This window comes from Mirounga angustirostris, unplaced genomic scaffold (genome assembly GCF_029215605.1).
Source record: "Mirounga angustirostris isolate CCGP_5_RB_7025 unplaced genomic scaffold, mMirAng1.0.hap1 SCAF_1, whole genome shotgun sequence".
NCBI classification, from domain to species: domain Eukaryota; kingdom Metazoa; phylum Chordata; class Mammalia; order Carnivora; family Phocidae; genus Mirounga; species Mirounga angustirostris.
In genome coordinates this window covers 19,213,479-19,233,867 of record NW_026991709.1, presented here as the reverse complement: position 1 = coordinate 19,233,867, position 20,389 = coordinate 19,213,479, and the positions used below count along the sequence as shown (strand labels likewise).

Sequence of the window (20,389 nt, the reverse complement as noted above, 5' to 3'; positions counted from 1 at the left end):
CTGAGAATCCCTTATTGAACATTTGATTAACTGCCTTACATACATCTTCCAGGCTCAGGAAGTTGCTTAACACACCAGGTACTAAGAGTCTGAGCAGGAGATCAAGCACTGGGGGACTGAGGTGAAATCCTCCAAACACAAAGGGGAACGCAGCTAATACTAACATTTGGAGCAAAGGAAACACCTCCTCCTCCTCTCCCTACACCACCACCTGTGCCCTGGGGTGGAGGGTGTGATTCTGGTCCTCCCATTTCCAATCTCCCTCCCCACCCACTTCTGCTCCTCCACCCACACTTAACTCTTCGTAAGAGAGGAGCACCTAATTGTTAGAAATGGAGATGCTCATAGGCACATTGCACTAGGTACCTTAAATATTAAACTGTCCTTAAAGAGTATTGGTGAAAGCTCTCTAATTTTTTCTCCCACTTCCCAGATTCACATAGTAAGCAGACCCAGGCATGGCCTGACTCTCCAGAATCTTTCATCTTTCTCTCTCTCTCTCTTTTCCTTTTCATCTCCACCCCCCTCTCTCTCTGAGAATGTAATTAAACAGTATTAGATTTAGGAGAAAAGAAGGAATCTTGCTTTGGTTTAACTGATAAGCCTATATTCAGAGAGATTTAATAAATCAGCATTTCACTCTTGATGAAATGGTACTCTACTTCTCCTTTGGCTCTTAATCCTTGAGTTTGTCATTCTCCTTATCAGGCATCCAGCAGGGAGAAGTTCTAGAAGGCAGAACTGTACCCTCTCATTCTTGGGATGCCAATTAATAACTTCATAATATATACCATACTTCTTCAGCATAATTATTATACTTAATTCTACTCAATCAATCACTGGGCTAATGATGAAATTCCCAAATGAAGGAAACTAACTGTGTGATGGGAGTTTGTTGGGGAATACTGAAAGTTAACTCACCTATGTCCTGAGGAGAGCCTCTTAATTTTCATATTTCACTTAATTGATTAAACCCACCATGATGGGTATTATCTCTGCCATCCTATCCCCAGTGGGTTTTTCCCCCATTTATTAGCTCATAGGATGTTTCAACTATGTCTTAGCTTGGGTTCTCCTGGAAGGAGATCCTGAGACAAAGTCTTAGGTGCAGTACTTTTTCTGGGAAGTGATTCTCCTGGGGTGCAGGGATGAAGGATGAAGGAAATAAAACAAGAAATGAGGGAAATTCAATAAAAGAATGCTTTATCAAGTTGGTGCTAAATGCTCAATCTCCCAGGACCTTCTAAGGACTCTAAGCAGGTTCCCTATGAAGTCCAATGTCAAGGCACCAGAGAAGCCCTTAGCAGGAAGTTAGAGGGACATAGTGAAGGCACAAGGTCTAGTCAAGTCCTGCACAGAACTGGAGGTCACAGAAGTAGATGGACTAGAAGATGATATTATGTCCAATACAGTCCTCCTCTACCATTACACAGTCCCTGGTATGTCTTCTTTAAAGTCCAAAATGTTACAGAGTCCCCTTCAAGCTAAGCCCAGCCAGTGTCTGTGAAGACCTAATACAATAGACTAATGAAGCAATCCTGGCTGTTGCAGTTGGCCTGAGGCTAGGACTGATAGCCACCATCCATCCACATCGTAAATTTTCAAGTTCCCTCAATCTTGGGCAGGATTTTGGCAGTTCTTGTTTGCTTTTCTGGTTGGATAATCTAGACCTTTATGCTTTAGAAATCAGAGTCTTTGTTTTTCTTGACCTAGTTGAGTCAAGGTTACTCAATTGCCTATTCACAGCTGTCACTGAACATGGAAGCATCAAAGACAACTCAGTGAATTACCAAATCCCAGAGCTACTCCTCTCTGATCCCATTATGTAGCAGTAGTACTACCTCCTTGTGATAATCAGACTCAAGTTCCCCACCAGTGTAATAATTCCTGTCTTTACCTGCTGGCCCCCCAACATGAGGATCCAAGAGAGACTAGGAGTAGTATAGCTTCATCCAGTGGAAGTCTTACTGGGTCCTATTCTGGAACAGCCTAAGATTTCGGGACAAATCTGCCCCCTAAACTGAGTCACTGGGAGTGATGGTTAAAAGAGACAATCCTACTTCTACCCCTTGGTTCCCAAACTCCTGTTTTATAATCATAACAAAACAACATCGTATATTGACTATTTTCCTCTGAAAGTAAAACCTGAGCCAAAAGCTCATATACCATATCCAAATCTTTTTCATCATCCACAACTGATACTCCATACCCATTACTTCTCCCCCAGAGTCCCTGGACACTCTTCTACTTTCTATCTCTATGAATTTGACTATTCTATATCTTCAAATAAGTAGAATCCTCTAATATTTGTTCTGTTCTTTCTGGCTTCTATTCCACATAGTATTGGAAGTTCTAGCCAGAGCAATTAGGCAAGAAAAAGAAATAAAAGGCATCCAAATTGGTGAGGAAGAAGTAAATTTGTCTCTATTCACAGATGATATGATTTTATATGCAAAAAAACATAAAACTTCCACACAAAAAAACTATGGAGTGGTGAATATTGTACAACAATGTGAATATACTTAATGTTACTGAATCATATATTTAAAATGGTTAAGATGGCAAATTTTACATGTTGTCTATTTTACCACAATAAAGACAGAGAGAGAAAGAGCACAGAGACAGAGAAACCATCCTTGATTTTCTTTGATATTGGGAGTTGAGAAAAATGCCAGACCAATAACCATATGCCAATGTCAGAAGTTTTAAGAGGCAGCCGTGTTTCTGGATACCCCTCGATAAACTAATGACTATGTGGACACAGAAAAGGGAAAAAGCATTTTAACTCAGATAGTCAGGAAAAATAGGATGTAGATATCTCATGATAGAGACCTTGAGAACAGGAAGAATTTCCACGGTAGAGGCTGAGATTATTCCAGGCTTCCCAACTCCAGAAGCAAGACACTGGCTCTTCTGCCTTGGGAATATGAAAATCTTCTTTATTCAATTACACTTCAAACATGCTCTGAACAGGGGCACCTAGGTGGCTCAGTCGTTAAGCGTCTGCCTTCGGCTCAGGTCATGGTCCCAAGGTCCTGGGGTGGAGCCCCCGCGTCAGGGTCCCCACCAGACGGGAAGCCTGCTTCTCCCTCTCCCACTCCCCCTCCTTGTGCTCCTGCCCTCACGCACTCTCTTTCTCTCTCTCTATCTCTGTCAAATAAATAAATAAAATCTTTAAAAAAAAAAATGCTCTGAACAATCCACTAAGGTAATTTCCATTTTTATGATTGTTAACTAGCTGAGAAGCAGAAGCCAGCAGATACTACCACAGGCAGTATCTGATACTTTGGAATAAAGAGCTGCTCATTGAAATCTAGCGTCTCCCCTACCCCCATTCAAGGTGCCCTGAAAGGAATCCCCTCTGCTCCTCAAGTTCACCAAATGGCCTTAAGAAACATAAAGTCCAAGTCCATCAGGCTACTTACTGTAACAAAATTAACTATAAATTTAAAATCCTCTTAAGGTTTTCAATCCTTAGAATTAAAGATGGTTTGGGCGCCTGGGTGGCTCAGCTGGTTAAGAATTAAAGATGGTTATTACAAAATTTACTTACAATTAAATCATATATATCAAAATATTACTAGGGACACCTGCGGGGCTCAGTCGCTTAAGCGTCTGCCTTCGGCTCAGGTCATGATCTCAGCGTCCTGGGATCAGTCCCAAGTCTGGCTCTGCACTCAGCGGGGAGACTGTTTCCTCCCTCTCCCTCTGCCCCGCCCCCCACTCACTCTCTCTCTCTCTGTCTCTCTTTCTCAAATAGATAAAATCTTTTAAAAAATACATCTTACTAGATGTATTTCACATAGATAGCCCTTTCATCAGCAACACAAACTCCCTATATTTCTCCTAGTGCCCCTTTATATTTCCAGACCTTTCTTTAATCTGTGTTTCAACACCTTCCTTCCCTGCAGCCACATGAAAGATGAATCTGAAGCCTTTTCAGTGTTTACATTTTGGGTCGTCCAAGCAGCCTCATGGCATCTTTGCCAACAGCTTTGTCTAGAACATGGGACTTTACGTCTCCTTCTTATAAGCAACCCCTTTCTTTCAGAGTATGGAAAGGAAGAATCTGTATAAGCTCATCAAATTTCATAGGTGGACCCAAGTTGGAAAGCACAGGCTCAGTGTCAGTTTCTTCACTGTCTGCAGACTTTGTGTGTGACTTTGTCAGCCCTTTAGCAAATTACATGCAAGGATATAGAGGACAAAGGATAAAGAGGACAATCTTTGCCTGCTGATAAAACACATGCTTCTTCATTCTCCTTTTTCTACAACATATTGAACAACACCACAGAACGTATAATTACAACACATAGAGCCAAAAAAAAAAAAAAGCAGGAAGTAGAGAGATAGTTCAGAACGGTGAACAGAGTTTTTCAACGCTGAAATCTTTTAACAGCATGATATTTTTGAACATCTGAACTAGATGATGATTCTGCTGGCTACATGTGTATTTCAGCCTTCTGCCGTTTGGAAAAATTTGGAAAGAGGAAGGAATTTTTAAATTTACTTTATTTTCCTAATTTTTGAAGCATAAAGCACTTGCCTGGGACATCACTGACTCTTCACGGCAACCATATGGTCTAGGCATTATTATGTCATTTTAAAATAGCAGAAGCAGAGACGTGCTAAGAAATTTGCTCAAGGTCAGTCTCCAAAAAGCCTAGATTCAGACAGGATCCAGTTAGCCTTTGACTCTTCAGAATTCAGGACATTTCTCTTTGGAATTCAGTATAAAAAAATTACCATTAGAGTTTCTAGCTTTACAAAAACAAAAATTTAGGTTTTTCTTAAGAATAAATTTAGCATATATAATACATATAATATGTCTATAAAATCTGTGCCTCAAAACTTATCTATTAAGCAGTAAAAAAGTTTATGATTATTTCACTTCCCAATATTAACACATTTTGCTTCAACATAAAACAGAAAGCTATATTTAATGGCATTAATTCCAAAGAGTTCACTAATTTAATATTCTAGGTAATTTTCTTCTCTATACATTTTTTAATATTGAGAACTATGTAGAATATTAGCATCCATTCTTTTAAGGAACTTATTTTCTATATATTTCAAGCCAACCCACTAGAAAAGAAAAAAGGGGAAGGGAGTGAAATCGGAGGAATAAGAAAAGTGAATTAAGGTAGCCGCCAAGAGGCTTAGAGAATGGAGTTCTTCTGCCACCTCGTGGTTCTTCTGTGTTATAGCCAGAGCCTCTTTATTCAATTTTTTTTTTTTTTTTAGAACTGTTTTGATATATTCTTAGTTCCAACAGTTTACTCAGTGGTTTCCAAATCTGGATGTCCAACACAGTCACTCAGAAAACATTCAGGGGACCCATCCCTTGATATTTGGTAAGTATTTGGGGAAAAGGCCTGGGATAGTTTCCCAGTTATCACCGTTGATAATAACGCCCTTGATTCCACATCAGACGCGTCAAAACCGGCAAGCTTTTTATAAACAATCAGTATTCCCTTCATTCTGGGGTCACCGCTAAACTCCATTTGGTGCCTCTCTTTACCTGAGTGTCACCACGTGACTGAGCTCTGGCCCCCGCCTTTCTTTATTGACCGTGCTTGATCTGTTCCCATTTTCTTCTCCCTGGATATTTTGGCTAATTTTGATTTTGTTGACAACCTCTTTCTTGAAATTTTTTCCTCTGCTGGGTTTAGTTCTATTTCCTCTCCTTGTTCTCCTCCTACCGGACAAACAAACGAACATCATCAGAGTCAAAGTCAAAAGTCTCACCCACCCAGAAGGACCTGGCCTCCCTGCTTGTCCAACACATCAGGCAGTCCTCCCCTCATGGCCTCGGACAACCTCGCATTTCTGGCTCCACACTTTCCTCAAATGCCTGCATGGGACCTGTCCCCACCTCGTTCAAGTCTTTGTTCAAACATTTCTTCTCACTGCTACTCCTATTTATAAATGCAGCTTCTTCCCAACAAATGTCTTATTCTTGCCCTTTTGCTTTATTTTTTTCCCTAGTAAGTACAATATTCAACATACTACCCAATTTTAATACTTGTTACGTTTATTGTCTTAACCCCAGAATACAAAACCCATAAGAACAGGGATTTTCTGTTTTCTCCACTGTCTTGTGCTCAGAAACATAAATAGTGTCTTGCACCTACATTGTGGGTGCTCAAAAAAATACTTGTGCAGGAACTGAATGAAAGAAGGGTTGAATGAATGAGTGATGGTCCACACGGTTGGTAAATAAACACAGAGAACACTATTGAGCCTCACAAGTATTCAAACATACAAACTGACACCAAATACCATATTTTTTTATTGATTTTTCAATTTATATGGTCTTAAAATATAATTCCTAGAACCAGTGAGGTTGTAGTAAATTACATTCACGGTTTAGTTAAATTGATGTAGCCATTCTTTTTCAATCAATTTACATGTAGTCATAAAGTGTTTATAACCTCTGGCCCAGTAACCCCAGTTCTGAAATTTTGCTGCAAGAACCACCAAAAAAAATTTTTAATAAATATATTCTGCACAGCCATCTACTGTAGTCTTTCTTTTAATTTTTTAATTTTGTGTTATAATTTATTTAAGAGAGAGCAGGGTGGAGGGGCAAAGGGAGAGGGAGAGAGAGAATCTTTTTTTTTTTTAAGATTTTATTTATTTATTTATTTGAGAGAGAGGATGAGAGGAGAGAGAGAGCACATGAGAGGTGGAGGGTCAGAGGATGAAGCAGACTCCCCGCCGAGCAGGGAGCCCGATGCGGGACTCGATCCCGGGACTCCAGGATCATGACCTGAGCCGAAGGCAGTCGCCCAACCGACTGAGCCACCCAGGCGCCCCGGGAAAGAGAATCTTAAGCAGACTCCGTGCTGAGCACGGAGCCCAACTCCGGGCTCCATCCACCACCCAGCGATACCGCAGTATCAGTAACAACGATGAAAACTGAAAGAAACCAAATGAATTTAGTTATGTTAATTCTATCCAGTGAACTATTTCGCAGCCTTTACAATCATAAGGACTATGCTTCAACCTGGAAGAGTGTTTATGGAAAACGGGATCTGTAATTACACAGCTTTTACATGTATGTGGGAGAACGCTATAAAGGATGCACAAAAATTAGGACTTCTCGCATATATGAGTGATGAGATTAAATCTTACATTTGTCTCCATTCCCCACATATTCCAGTTTATTGCTGTAGCTTTTAGAGTTCTTTAACACTGGAAAGGAAAATAAATTGTCTTAGTTCTAAATGTTATACCCTCACCTGATGTGAATTTTTTCTAAGTTCCACAAAGTGATCATTACTCGCTTTTATTGTATTCATCAAGAACAATTTACATCTTTGTGGAAATATTTTTAGAGTCTTTAAAACTGATTTATTTGCATAAAAATGAGCAATTTACCCAAAAAATTCAGGCTGAATTTAACATTAATTCAAAAAAAAAAAAAAGAATTAAATTGTCCTTCCCCTTTTCTCAGGTGTCTGCTCTACCTGTCTGCATCGGTTCACATTCTAATTACTTGGTTCCTATAGATCTGGTTGGGCCCATTATCTCTCTACATTTTAATAAATAGGACTATCTATAATTGTCCCTCTTTTGCATACATTGTTATGAGTTCATAGCGCACTCCCCAGGAATTCATGGAGGGGAGGGTTTTCCAGACAAAGGAACTCAGGGCATGCCCTTCCCCCTCAAAAATTGGCTTCCCCCCCTTGAACTAAGCTTCAGCCTTCACCAGATCCTGAGATTGTGATCACCTTGCTTGATCTAATCTTCCCTACCAGCTCTCAAGCCAATCAGCCCTTCCCTTCGGTCATATGTGAACTTACATATTGTTGAAACTTGGTCTTCCTTCCAGGTGCCTTGCCCAGCAATGATTTAGGCCGTGGCCTCACTGCCCTTCTTGATCATGATGAGAGGAGGCTGTTCTCAATTTCAGAGTCCCCCACTTGCATGACTCTCTGCTACCCTGTCACTCCCCATTCAATACTGACAGCCAAGAATTAACTCCTTTTTTTTTTTTAAAGATTTTATTTATTTGACAGAGAGAGATACAGCGAGAGAGGGAATACAAGCAGGGGGAGTGGGAGAGGGAGAAGCAGGCTTCCCGCTGAGCAGGGAGCCCGATGCGGGGGCTCGATCCCAGGACCCTGGGATCATGACCTGAGCCGAAGGCAGACGCTTAACGACTGAGCCACCCAGGCGCCCCTAAGAATTAACTCCTTGGTGTGAAACGAAGTCAAATAACTATTCCTTGATTTGCATCCTTACAAAGCTAAAGATTCATATAACAGCAACAACAAAAAGACAAAAATCCCTCCCAGTGGGTCCTCTTACTCCAAAGGCCCTCTCTACAGAAGTATTGCACTTCTCACATCATTGACAGGCTTGCCACATGACTTACTTAAGCAAAGGAAATGTGAGAAAAAGTGATACATTCCACTTCCAGGAGAAGCTGTAAGAGTCATCACATGGTTCTTCTATTGCTTTATATTTCCTCTGCCTAAAGACATCTAAACAACATCTTAGAGGGGGACTGCTTCTTCAGGCAAAGGCCAGAAATGAAGCAGAGCAAGTGTCCTGTAATGAAGTTAAAAAAAAAAAAAAAAACCCTTATTGTTAGATACCACTAAGGGTTTTGGAGTCATTCTTTACCGTAGCATAACCCAGCCAACGCTGCCTGATACAACTTGAGTCTTCCTGACATTTTCAGAAGCAGTGAGATATAGTGAGCTAGATGTGTGACCTGGCAAATGACCCAATCTCCATGTGCCTCCTTTATAACATTGACATAATGCCTATTGTGTGAGGTTACTGTGATAAATAAATAAGTGAAAAATTATAAACACCAGCTGGTAAATACTATATGCTAAATAAATGTTAGCTACTGATATTTATTATTCTTATTACTACTATTACAATTATTAATCTGCAACATATATGGCTTCTCTGCTAATTCTGTACAGTCTCCATCACAGAGCCTGACTCATATGCTCCATTTGACCTATTTTCCAAATGCCTTTAATTGGTCAGCCACTTACTTCCCTTTTGTTTCATTTCCTCATATGACCACTTGCATTCCTTTTCTTCTGCCATTACTTTTTCCTCTTTTCCTTTAAACTAGCAAAGATTTTATAATATAAATTTAAATAGGAACATTCAGCTCATTTTACTTGATACCCTGAATTTTATACTTTTATAGACTTCAATCTGTTCTTTGCCCTAATGGAGTTCCCAATAAATCATTTCATGTACCGAAATGTCTGCTTAATGGACATCGTAGGATGCGGTACATTCCATTTGTAAACACAAGTATCTGAAATGGTCATAAGTTATGCAGCCGGAGTCTCCAGAAAAACTCTTTTTAGAAACCATTCTTTTCTGCTGTCATGTTCTCAAGGATGTGGAATAATGTTCTTTTCTCTTTTTCTTACGTGAGACAATTATACAAAAAGACAACCATTGTTTCTTATGAATCCTATATTTTCTGTCTCCTTAGTTTCTTTACATCTTTCTATTTTTCTCACACAAAGCATCTTTAATCATTTGTGACACTGATTTTCATTGCAACCCATTTTCCTGGATTCTATAAACAGAAGACACATGTTTAAATTACCAAAATCTTACTCACCTCATTTTTCACTGCAAGAAAATAAAATAGAAAGTTCTTTCTCAAAGTGAAAACGATTCTTTTCTGTTCAGCTTTATAGATGCTTAAGGGCTTCGGGTTTGCTCTTATTACCTAACTTTTTAACTGGCCACCTGGACTTCAACTTTTCCCTTAATCTGATGCTTTAATTTGTTGCCAAAATCATCTTCCTAAAATTAAAACTTGATTATTTCACTTTCTGGGGGTAAAAATATCCATGCACTCTCCAACAACAATAGAATTATTGCAGTTGGAGAATTATTGCCAAATTAGCGCAATCTTATTCGCTAGACCCCCCTCGCTAAAGCTCCCTCTTCCTCTCATTCCTGTGACAGCACCTTCTTCTTCATTCTTTCTGTTCATTCTCCAGCTCCTTCCCAGCCTCCTTCCCTTTTTAGACCTATGAATGTGAACATTCTCCACAGTTATGTCCTCAAGCCTTCACACTTCCCTTTCTATATCCTCCCTCCAGAGACCTCGATCCTTCCCAAGTTGTCACCAGTAAATACCCATAAACATTGCCCTAGAGCAGTGTTGTCCAATAGAAATATAATGCAAGCCACAAATACAAGCCACATATGTAATGTGAAATTTTCTAGTAGCCACATTTAAAAAGAAGTTAATATATATTTCATAATACATATTACTGAGATAAGATGAAAATTAAGAGCAAGGGAAACCATAAGAGATGCTGAACTCTAGGAAACAAACAGGGTTGCTGGAAAGGAGGTGGATGGAGGGAAGGGATAATTGGGTGATGGGCATTAAGGAGGGCACTTGATATAATGAACACTGGGTGTTATATGCCGCTGATGAATCACTAAATTCTACCTCTGAAACTAATAAATTATATATTAATTATATATTAATTCTATAATATAATTATGTATTAATTAATTATATATTATTAAAATACATTATTGAACCCAATGTATCCAAAATATTATGATTTCAACATGTAATCAATATTTTAAAAGTGAAATATTCATCTTCTTTTGTTTTGTTTTTTGGCCTATCTTCAAAATGAATGTTTACTTTCCACTCACAGAACATCTCAATGAGGCTTAGCAAACATTTCTTTCAAATCCTTACTGGTCACATGTGGCCAATGGCTACCATATTAGACAGTGCAGATCAATGAACTAAACACTCTACCAAGATGTGCCTTTAATAATCTGTTCAACATCCCCTTAATCCCCTTATGAATGCCCTGTCAGCACTTAAGGTTGATAGGGTCTAAAACAAAATAAATTTCCCCCCTATACTCCCTTTGTCTCCTATAAGCAAGTACCAGCGCATACTCCTGACTTCCTTGTAGCTATCTATGGCCCCAACAATATAGTAATATTTAAGTTCCAAAACTACCCTAATATTAAGGAAGCAGAAGGAATCTTTCAGGTCATCCAGTACTACCTTCAGGAATTTCCTCTACAAAAGGGGTTCTTATCCTTTGGCTAAGATCTCTGAACCTTTGGCTAACATCTCTAAACCTCCTGGTTTTATAGACAAAAGGTACGCACATGGTTTGTTCGCCCCCCCCACCCAGGGACACTATCCTTGGCTTTAGAACTCAAAAGGGTTTGAACACCATGACCTAGGCTCAGCAGTGCCTCTTCTCTCTTCTATAATGGCCACACCCAATTTACTACCAAATTCTGTCCATTCAACCTTCCAGATTCTCTAATGCACACCTATTTCTACCTTCCCACTGTCACTGACATATCATACCCTTATCTTCTGGATTCCTTTAGTTATGAGAGGAAGAAACTCTACCAGGGAGCAATGGGGCCAATCCGTCACTGATAGAAAGGCAGCTGTGACTTGATCATGCATGAACACCCATGACATGATCAGGTAGGTCGAAATGATTAAAAAACGGAATCAAAACCAAGTCAGTCGGAAGAAGAGTTGTGACTAGCGCTGTCACCAGACTATACCAGATGGCATCAGACCCCAGTGGTTTGATGGTGGGTCTCAGGGCTCTGAGAAGAGGCTGGCTGTGGCCCTTTTGTGGGGACCCTCAACATTTCCCTGCCCAGGTACCTACAGTAGACATGCTGCCAGTCCTGGTCTCCCTTGGCTACACTTTGTCCCATGCCAACAGATTTGTTCTCATTTGCACAAGATGGTTCTTGGTATCCTCTACTTGGATTGAGGATGCAGTTTAAGGACATGCCCTCCAGGTCTGAGTAGAGGTTGTTTGCCTCCAGAGTCTAATGATTTCTCTCAGGCCCAGCCTTTTCTAGGGCTGGTAACAGTTTTCTGAAAGTTGGACTTTGGGCTAACACCTTGACAACTGACTAACCCTTCCCTACGTTTCTGTCTCCGTTGCATCCTGCAGACCTCTGTCTCATTAAACGTCCTTTTTCATAGATACACTGTCACTCCCCTTCTTACTTTTTCTTATGGGTGCCCCTCAGTCAAGAAATAAAATCAAAACTCTCTAACTTTGAATTAAAGACTTCTCTGGGATCTTCCCTCAAAACTACCTTTGTATCCTATCTTCCATATTTCTCTACCCATAACTAATGCTCTAGAAGGGGGTTATCAGGGGCTCCTGGCTGGCTCAGTTGATAGAACATGCAAAAAAAAAAAAAAAAAGGAAGGCAAAAGGGGGATATCAGAGCTTTTGATCCCTTTGCTAGTCGTTTGCCTTAGATTTTCAAAAGGATAATTTCAATCAATAGATAAGAGTCCCCACACTAGATAAGAGTCCCACACTCTGAAACAGTCCCCTACTCAGGCGTGTCAGTGCATATTAACAAAGGTCATAGAATGGCCATGAATAATGTAAAGTTGTCAGACCTCTCAGACCATAGGAGTCCTAACTTACATTCATAAGCTCATTCATGACCATCTTCATCAGAGCCCCAACCCACTCCATGCAAACCTGAACAGGCAGGTGATAAAGTCATCACTCCTTATGTCAGACATTGAAACTGAAAAATGGCCCCACATTGCTACAGAAGAGACCAAATTGTTCTCTAGACACTATTTTGGCCCTGATGCAAATTCCTATATTGGCATCCTGCCATCTTCTCATTTCTACAAAGGTTTCAGCTGCCTGAAAAATATTGATGTTTCACAAAGCAAATGGATGATGGGACCCTCTACTATGCCTTCCTCAAGCAAAGAACTGTTAATTCTGAGCTCAAACACTTCAGTTGCTCGCTGTAAAACTCCCTCTGTTTTACACCAGTGCTGTAACTGAAATCATTCGATGTATTTCTCCCTCACGCTGCTCATTAGTCAGAGTCCAGATTGCTTCATTTCATTAATGTCTTTATCTCTACCTACTGGTGTAAGCAGAATCAAATCTGAGACGACATCCAGAGTATTTAGTTGCTCATGTTATTCATCAAAATGTCTACCTGGAAAAAAGAAGCTCAGTGTTGGGAGAAACAATGCTCAGTCATCACATCTTCTCAGAGAAAATACCAAAACTGCCAGAATTTAGACCTGACAATACACCAGTTCCTCACACTTCCAGTTCAAAAAGGATTCAGGGAGCGCATAATCATGAATGCTGATTTTTACACAAAACTGTCTTGTGAATTAGTTTTAAAATAGTATTCAAGAATTACACAAGGGCATAATTATTTGAAAATAAATTTACTTAAAACAATGAACATACTCATTTAAATCTGGGAAATGGTGGATCAAATGTTAACTCAATATGTAATATCTCAAGGGAAGGAGGGAAAGGGAAATAAAAAAATTCACATCTCCAGAGGGGAGGGTGGGGGGTGGGTGAAATCAGGGATGGGAATTAAAAAGTACACATGTCCCATCAGGGATGGGAATTAAAAAGTACAAAAGTCGTTAAGCGTCCTCTGTAAGATACTCAATACTCTTTATTATGTTAAAAATAATCATCATCTGTGTTTTGAAATATTCCATGTGAACTACAAATAAATAAAAGATAAGAATAAATGTCTATAAAGATAGATAAAACAAAGCTAGTAAAAAGTACATAAAAGGACTAAGAGGATACAAGTTACCGTTTCTTCCTGTAAATCTTGGTATATTTTCAGGGAATCTGTATTTGCAGGACTTTGGAGGAAAAAATCAAAACGAGACAAAAGTTTTCTAATTTCTTTCGAGTGTCATAGATAGGGATGTTGGGAATGAAGAAAGGGGGGAAGAAGCAGTCACAAGAAGTCACTCTGGGATGCTGGCTTCTCCGTGATGGTCCATATGCTTTGTTTCCTCACCAAATAGTATATTGGAAATACTCTGACGACATTGTTTTTAAAAAGTTTTGATAGATTCCCTAAAATGTTCTCTCTTATTCAGCTTTCAAAGTAATGTTTACAAAAAGTTTTTGGTTATAAAGGAAACTTTTCATGCTAACTGACAGTGAACCATGATTGGTAGAGAAATATAATAAAATGTTAATATTGGTAATGGGTATTTTTTTCTTCTATATACATTTTTTCGTCTACCAAATTATCTAAACTGGACCTGTATATAACTCTTGAAGGAGTTAAAAATATATGATAAAACCCCACACTGAATGCTGTATATGGAGCAAAGGGTATGAGCTGAGGGAGTTTGGATTAAAAAAAAAAAAAAAACACTAACAATTAGTGATGGCTTACTTTGGTTGAGTGGAGCCATAAATAATTTTGTTTTCTTTTTACTTTGCCAATGTTCCTATAATGAGAAGTTATTACCTTTATCATGGCAAGGTGGTGGGGGAAGCAAGTCTTCCATTTACTTTTTAAAATAATCTTAAAATATAAAATAAAGAACCCAGATGGAGAGGTTAACCTTGGGTAGCTAGGACACAGCTGAGAGAAGAAATGAAGAACCAACCCCGGTTTGGACTTCCGGTGATTCAATTTGCACTAGGAGGAAGCACAAGTCTCCAAGAGGGAGAAAGAGCAATATTTTGTGTGAGGGAATGGGCTCCAGTACATTGACTAGTTAGATAGCCTTTCAGGGATTCTCAGACTTTTGAAAATGGAAATGCTTTTCTCTACCAGAGTACTTTTGAAATAGACAAACATCAACCTGTCTCTCCTCCATGAGGGGGGCTTTCCAAGCATATCGTAGGAAAATTATAGCAAGTGGTGTCTGATGGAGAGTCCTGTTACCACTCCCCTCACCCATGAGTCATTCAGGCATTCATCACACCCACAGACCCTCTACTCACACTGGTTTGTGAATGTGTGACTGAAGGCTTCCTGGAGCCTCTCCTCATCCACTGAGCTGAAGCCTCTCAGAAACCACACTCACCTCCAAGCACAGCATGTGCCACAGACTTTGGCCTCAAGGACTCAGAGACTGTTCTTGGTCATCACAGAATTAGTCAACAGGAACTTGACCTTGTTGGGGGAGTTTTCCAGGCTTCACCTCATCTCTCAATTCCGGAAAGCTAATATGAGAGACACACAAAACCTACACAAGTACTGCTGCAAAACCAAAGAGAAAATCAAAAATGTTATAGAAAGCCCGAGGCCATTTCAAATGCCAAAAATACTCAGCCTTTTCAGTCAATGCAATTATTCTATTATATTCCTTCATTCAAGTCAAGTGGTTCACTTAAAGAAATAATATGGACATGAATATATTCTACATGATAATACACAAGAGATAGAGATTAAACAGATTCTTTTTAGAACTTTAGAAATCTGAAATTAGTTACCTCTGTAATATATGCCAGTTTCAGAAAATTATGATGTCTAAAAATCTCCCCTGAAAGAACTTCCAATCTCTGTTATTACTTACATTTGAAATTTCAGATTGTTTATGCAATGTAATCTTTTAATAGTCTTACTTAGAGCAAGTGTTCCATTAAAAAAAATTATCCCTTCAGTTTCTGAATTTAAGTTTAATCATCTTATAATTATATTAAAATGTTCTAAAAGCATTTTAATCTACTATCTGATTTCATGGAATCCATTTTTTATTCTACACAAATTGAGTCTTAACTAATTTCAGGAAGAAAGATCTCTCTGTAATTTAGCCCTCAAAATAAAATTCAACTAGCCATAAGCCATTAGATGCCTGTCTTATGGGCAGTTGGAATTTATTTATGAAAGAAGTCTAGTGGTCAAGCCCTAGAGACCTAAAACAAGGGTATAAGATTTCTAATAATTGAAATGAAAAATTCATTAATTAAGGTATTAACTGGACTAAGGGTGGGAGACAAGAAAGTTGGAGAAATGGGGCGCCTGGGTGGCTCAGTTGGTTAAGCGACTGCCTTCGGCTCAGGTCATGATCCTGGAGTCCCGGGATCGGGTCCCGCATCGGGCTCCCTGCTCAGCAGGGAGTCTGCTTCTCCCTCTGACCCTCCCCCTCTCATGTGCTCTCTGTCTCTCTCATTCTCTCTGTCTCAAATAAATAAATAAAATCTTTAAAAAAAAAAAAGAAAGTTGGAGAAAACAAGTAGGTTGGGTCAAGAATTTGCTTTTAAAGGTAACCTCTGACTGAATCTAATTATATGTGATGTGACCTAAAAAGAGCGAGAATGATTTGTAATTAGAATCAGGATGCATGAAGTTCACTTTATGTTCATACTTCTTTGAATGATATTAAATATATTTATTGCTCTTTCCTCTCTACAAAAGGGCAAGGGACCTATTTTTTATGAACCTGCTTAAAAATATATAAAAATCCAAGGCAGCTTTCTTGGTGTGGGAGTTGTTTTATGGCAGTTGAATAGAGATCATCGTTCCAGTGGAAGTTCTGCACACAGGAAAGTGTGAAATATCTACTGAAGACATATGTAATATAAAAAATTTAAGAAAGTTGAAGTAACATTTGTTCTTTCCTAGGGCTAGATATATATTTGAATATCTTAATAACAGTCAAAAAGACAAACTTTAGGAGGATTCTAAAGCAGGACATTGGTCAATAACTTTTAGGAGTACTTGGAATTTTGAAGAAAACTTAAAATAAATTCTAAAGCTGAGAGGAAATGACAGACTCTCTAAAGGAGAATTATCAAGCTCAGGAAAATAAACATTTTAAAGACAAGTTTTGATTTGTAACATAACTTTTTTAGTTCAGCATTTCATTATTTCAACAATAAAAACAGTGTGGTGATTAGTTTTATGTCTCAATCTGACTGCGCCATGGGTTGCCCAGATATTTGGTCAAAAATTATGCTGGGTATGTCCATGAGGGTGGTTTAAAATGAGATTCACATTTGATTCAGTAGCTAAATAAAGCAGATTGCTCTCCGTAATGTGGATGGGCTTCATCCAATTAGTTGAAGACTTGAACAAAAGGGCTGGCCCTCACACAAGTAAAAGAGAACCCATCCCACCTGACTGCCTTGAACCAAGATACTGTTATTTTCCTGCCTTCAGACTCCAACTAAAATAGCAGCTCTTCTTGGGTGTTGAGCCTAGCAACTTCAGATTTTTAGACTTCTCAATCTCCATAATTGCATGAGCCAATTTCTCATAAGAAAGAGACAAACATATTGGTTCTGTTTCTCTGGAAAATCCTAATACAAACTAGCAATCCCACAATCCTAATGGGCACATTGAACATTTGTCCAGGCGAATGACTCAAATCAGATGATCTAGCCCAGTGCCTTAGCTGTGCCAGCATTTAAGTTATTTCTTGAATGCATGAATATGAATATTTGAATAAATAAGAACTTGAATTCATGGATAAATAAATGATTGAATGTTAAAATGATCAAGTCATTTCAGAATAAAAATGGATGTCTCTCCAATCATTCAAGACTGAGAGTTTTTCAAAAGCAAGTGCTCAGAGGGCTAGCTTCTTTCCTACCCAATGTAAAGCAACGCCAAATGACCCAGAAAGATTTCTGGAAACTGAAGGCTGGATATGTCCACGTGGACCAAATATCCAGTTGAAAACTGACCAGTGCAGACTATCTTTTAGAGTAGCCAATGTATTCCCACAAAGGAATGGGTTTCAAAGGCAACATTATTCAAGGCCTTCACCTTGTTAGACATTTCACACTCTCTGTACTTTGCTGAAGCAAAGCGGATCACCACTGCTTTCTTGCAACCTCTCCTCTCATGCAACAGACAACCATCTCTTAAAATCTAAGAGGCTGAAACAAATGGAAAATTCAAACACACACAAATCCAAAACCCTTATCCTTTCTATCATACTAGAAGTCTAGGGGGAAATGACATTCATTGTCTGAAAAAAAAAAAGAAAAAGAAAAATCAGGTAGAAAGGCACACCCCTCTTACTCTAACTCTGTTAAGAGTATCTATTTGTTTAAAAAAAAAAAAGTATTAGAAATGAGGATTTTTTCTTCTTAAGGTAATTGAACATTTACTTAAAAAGATTCATCTTAAAGTTATTGAGCCCTAAATCTAGGTCTGTGACCTCATATTTCTTTTCTCAACTAATCTATAAAACAATGCTTTAAGGAAGTTATTATTGTCTTCATAATGAAATTAATATTCAAGTGGGTTTCGTAATTTACCCCTATTCAGATGTATTGGGTGTCAGGGCCCAAATTCATCCTGTCTTTTTGACTCAAGAAATTTCAACTCCATCATTCTGACTTTAAATATAATGTATGGTCCAACCCATAGTTAGCCGCTCTATGAAGTTCTGGCCAAAGGCAGCAATGATTTTGATTATCACAGACACTACTACAGACATTAAACTGACACCTACAGAGAGACATTCTGGGTACGGTGGTTTGGAAGGTCTATGCCTAGAATTTTCTAACGTTCCTGATAAAAGCCCTGATACCTAGGATTCTTGGTATGTTATCCTCTGTGAATGTGTCCAAACTGCAAGACTCATATCAGATACACTCAGGCAGAATTCAAGAGGCCTCCCTCACTTTTATATATCATGTATCTGAGTCAGGAAGAGAATGGAAAAATGAAATCCTAACCTTTTAAAATGTGTGTTTGCTTGAACTACTTCAGTTCAGACAGAGGTGTGCTGGCAATCATACTACTCTGTAATTTATCTTCTCCAGAAACAAAACCAGACCATCACATACCTCTGGGGTGACTTTGTATATTGCACACACATACACACACAAACTTATTGCACAACCCTTTCATTATTTCATTGTCTAAGTGCATTCACTCCAACTGGAAGACACTTTCAGAAATGTCAAACAATTACTGACTTCTGAGTCTTTGTTAGCAAAACAATGAAAGAAACCACAATTTCCTGCCCCTAGCACTTCACCACATGGTGCTGGTGCAGTGCCTAGCCATGAAATGCCAGATGGCCCAGAGACATCAATTGTTCAAGAATAACACCAGATACACTTTGAATAGAAGTATATTTTAACAACATCCCTGCTGCTGTCATGGGGGCAAGAAGTCTTACAGCTGCACTCACACTTGAGCTTTTACAGCTAGTATAGATGACAAGCTTCTTTAGAAACTTCCCTGGAGGGCCATATTACCCTTAACCATGAATCCTTCTGGTATCACTGGAGGTTTATGTCTAAAGCCTAGAACCAAATATTTATTTGGACATTTAGAAAAGTAATATTGAATACTTATGCCATGAGTCATTACCTTGCCAATCCCCAATTTCATTGTCCTGTGTCACTGAAAATGTTGATGCTAGAACATCAAATCCTATAGGTGTCTCTGAAGGATGCTAACCTACCCTGAGGTTGGTGTGGAGAGAATATCTAGTAGAGAAACTGCCTGGGAAACAAAAGCAATTACAAACCCATGTAACACTCCTTAGATTTCAAAAATTAAATGGAATTCATCCTGATATTTTGTCAGTTCCTCAAAGCAAGATCAGAAATTTATTTCCACGAATGCATTGACTAAAAGTGAAAATCTACCAACCTGTTAATTGATTTTATATTGAATAAAATTTTAGTTAAGTAAAAATAGTATATGCTATACTACTTAGCACAAAACTGCAAAAAGTAATGTTATGCCCTTGGGAAGCAACCAAGAACCTTGGGCAAAAATCAATATTGACTTTTCCAGACTTTTCCAAGAGAAGAAAGTCTGGATTGTGCTAATCTCCTTTGTAAAATGAGCTGTAAGATCCATATAACCATCTAAAAATGTAGCCACTATAATCTCAGAATTGTGATCGCCAGACGTTAACCTTTCTGCCAACTAATCTGAATTCTTTGTCCACATTTCTCCAAACAATATGGGTAAAGAATTCAGATGAATAAAAATATGCTGAAGTGCATTGCTGGAGGACACTGATCAAATTTAAATAACCAATATAGAGCCTTTCTCAATTTAATTTTTACGAGTTATATACCAAATTATAAGATAATGCAATGTGTTGTCATTATCACAGGATGTTGAAATATAAATGGCCTTTTCCCTAGAGCTCCCACTTTCCCTTTCCACTTGTTCACCTAATTCAGGCAAATAGTCTATTCTAGTTATTTCCTGAGGATGTGGGTGTGCCAGAGTAGGGTGGAAAACAGAAGCTTCCTATGAGTCCCTGGTTTATTTTTCCAAATCCTAATGCCATAAAATGGTTATTTGGGGAGCAAAAATGAATCTGGGGGAAGTTATCAAAAATTATTAAGGGAGGGATTTCCCCCGAATACGAGAAAAATAATCTACTAGGCTGGGGGACAGCAGAAGAAAGACAAAATATGGTGGTTTAAAGAGAGACAGTATTGACTCTGCTCTCCATCTTAGAACTTCAGTGAGGAGGCAAGACCCTGATGTGAAGACAGAGAATAAATGTGGATATTTGTCCCTTTTCCTAGATCATAAACCCATAGAAGTGATAGAGTCACAAATTAGACATCAAGGCAAATTAAGCCATAGATATGTCCCAGGAGAAGTCCCT

At 38.7% G+C, this 20,389-nt stretch overlaps 1 long non-coding RNA gene across 1 annotated transcript in view; it reads right to left on the bottom strand.

The window, feature by feature from the left end:
* Positions 1–11,972: 11,972 nt before the first annotated feature.
* Positions 11,973–20,389, bottom strand: part of LOC129045358 (uncharacterized) — a 77,913-nt gene continuing 69,496 nt past the window's right edge. The window contains exons 6-7 of the long non-coding RNA XR_010407851.1: positions 14,873–15,048; positions 11,973–13,002 (exon numbers count right to left, since the gene is read on the bottom strand). This is a non-coding gene — a long non-coding RNA (uncharacterized LOC129045358). The remainder of the gene's footprint in view (positions 13,003–14,872; positions 15,049–20,389) is intronic.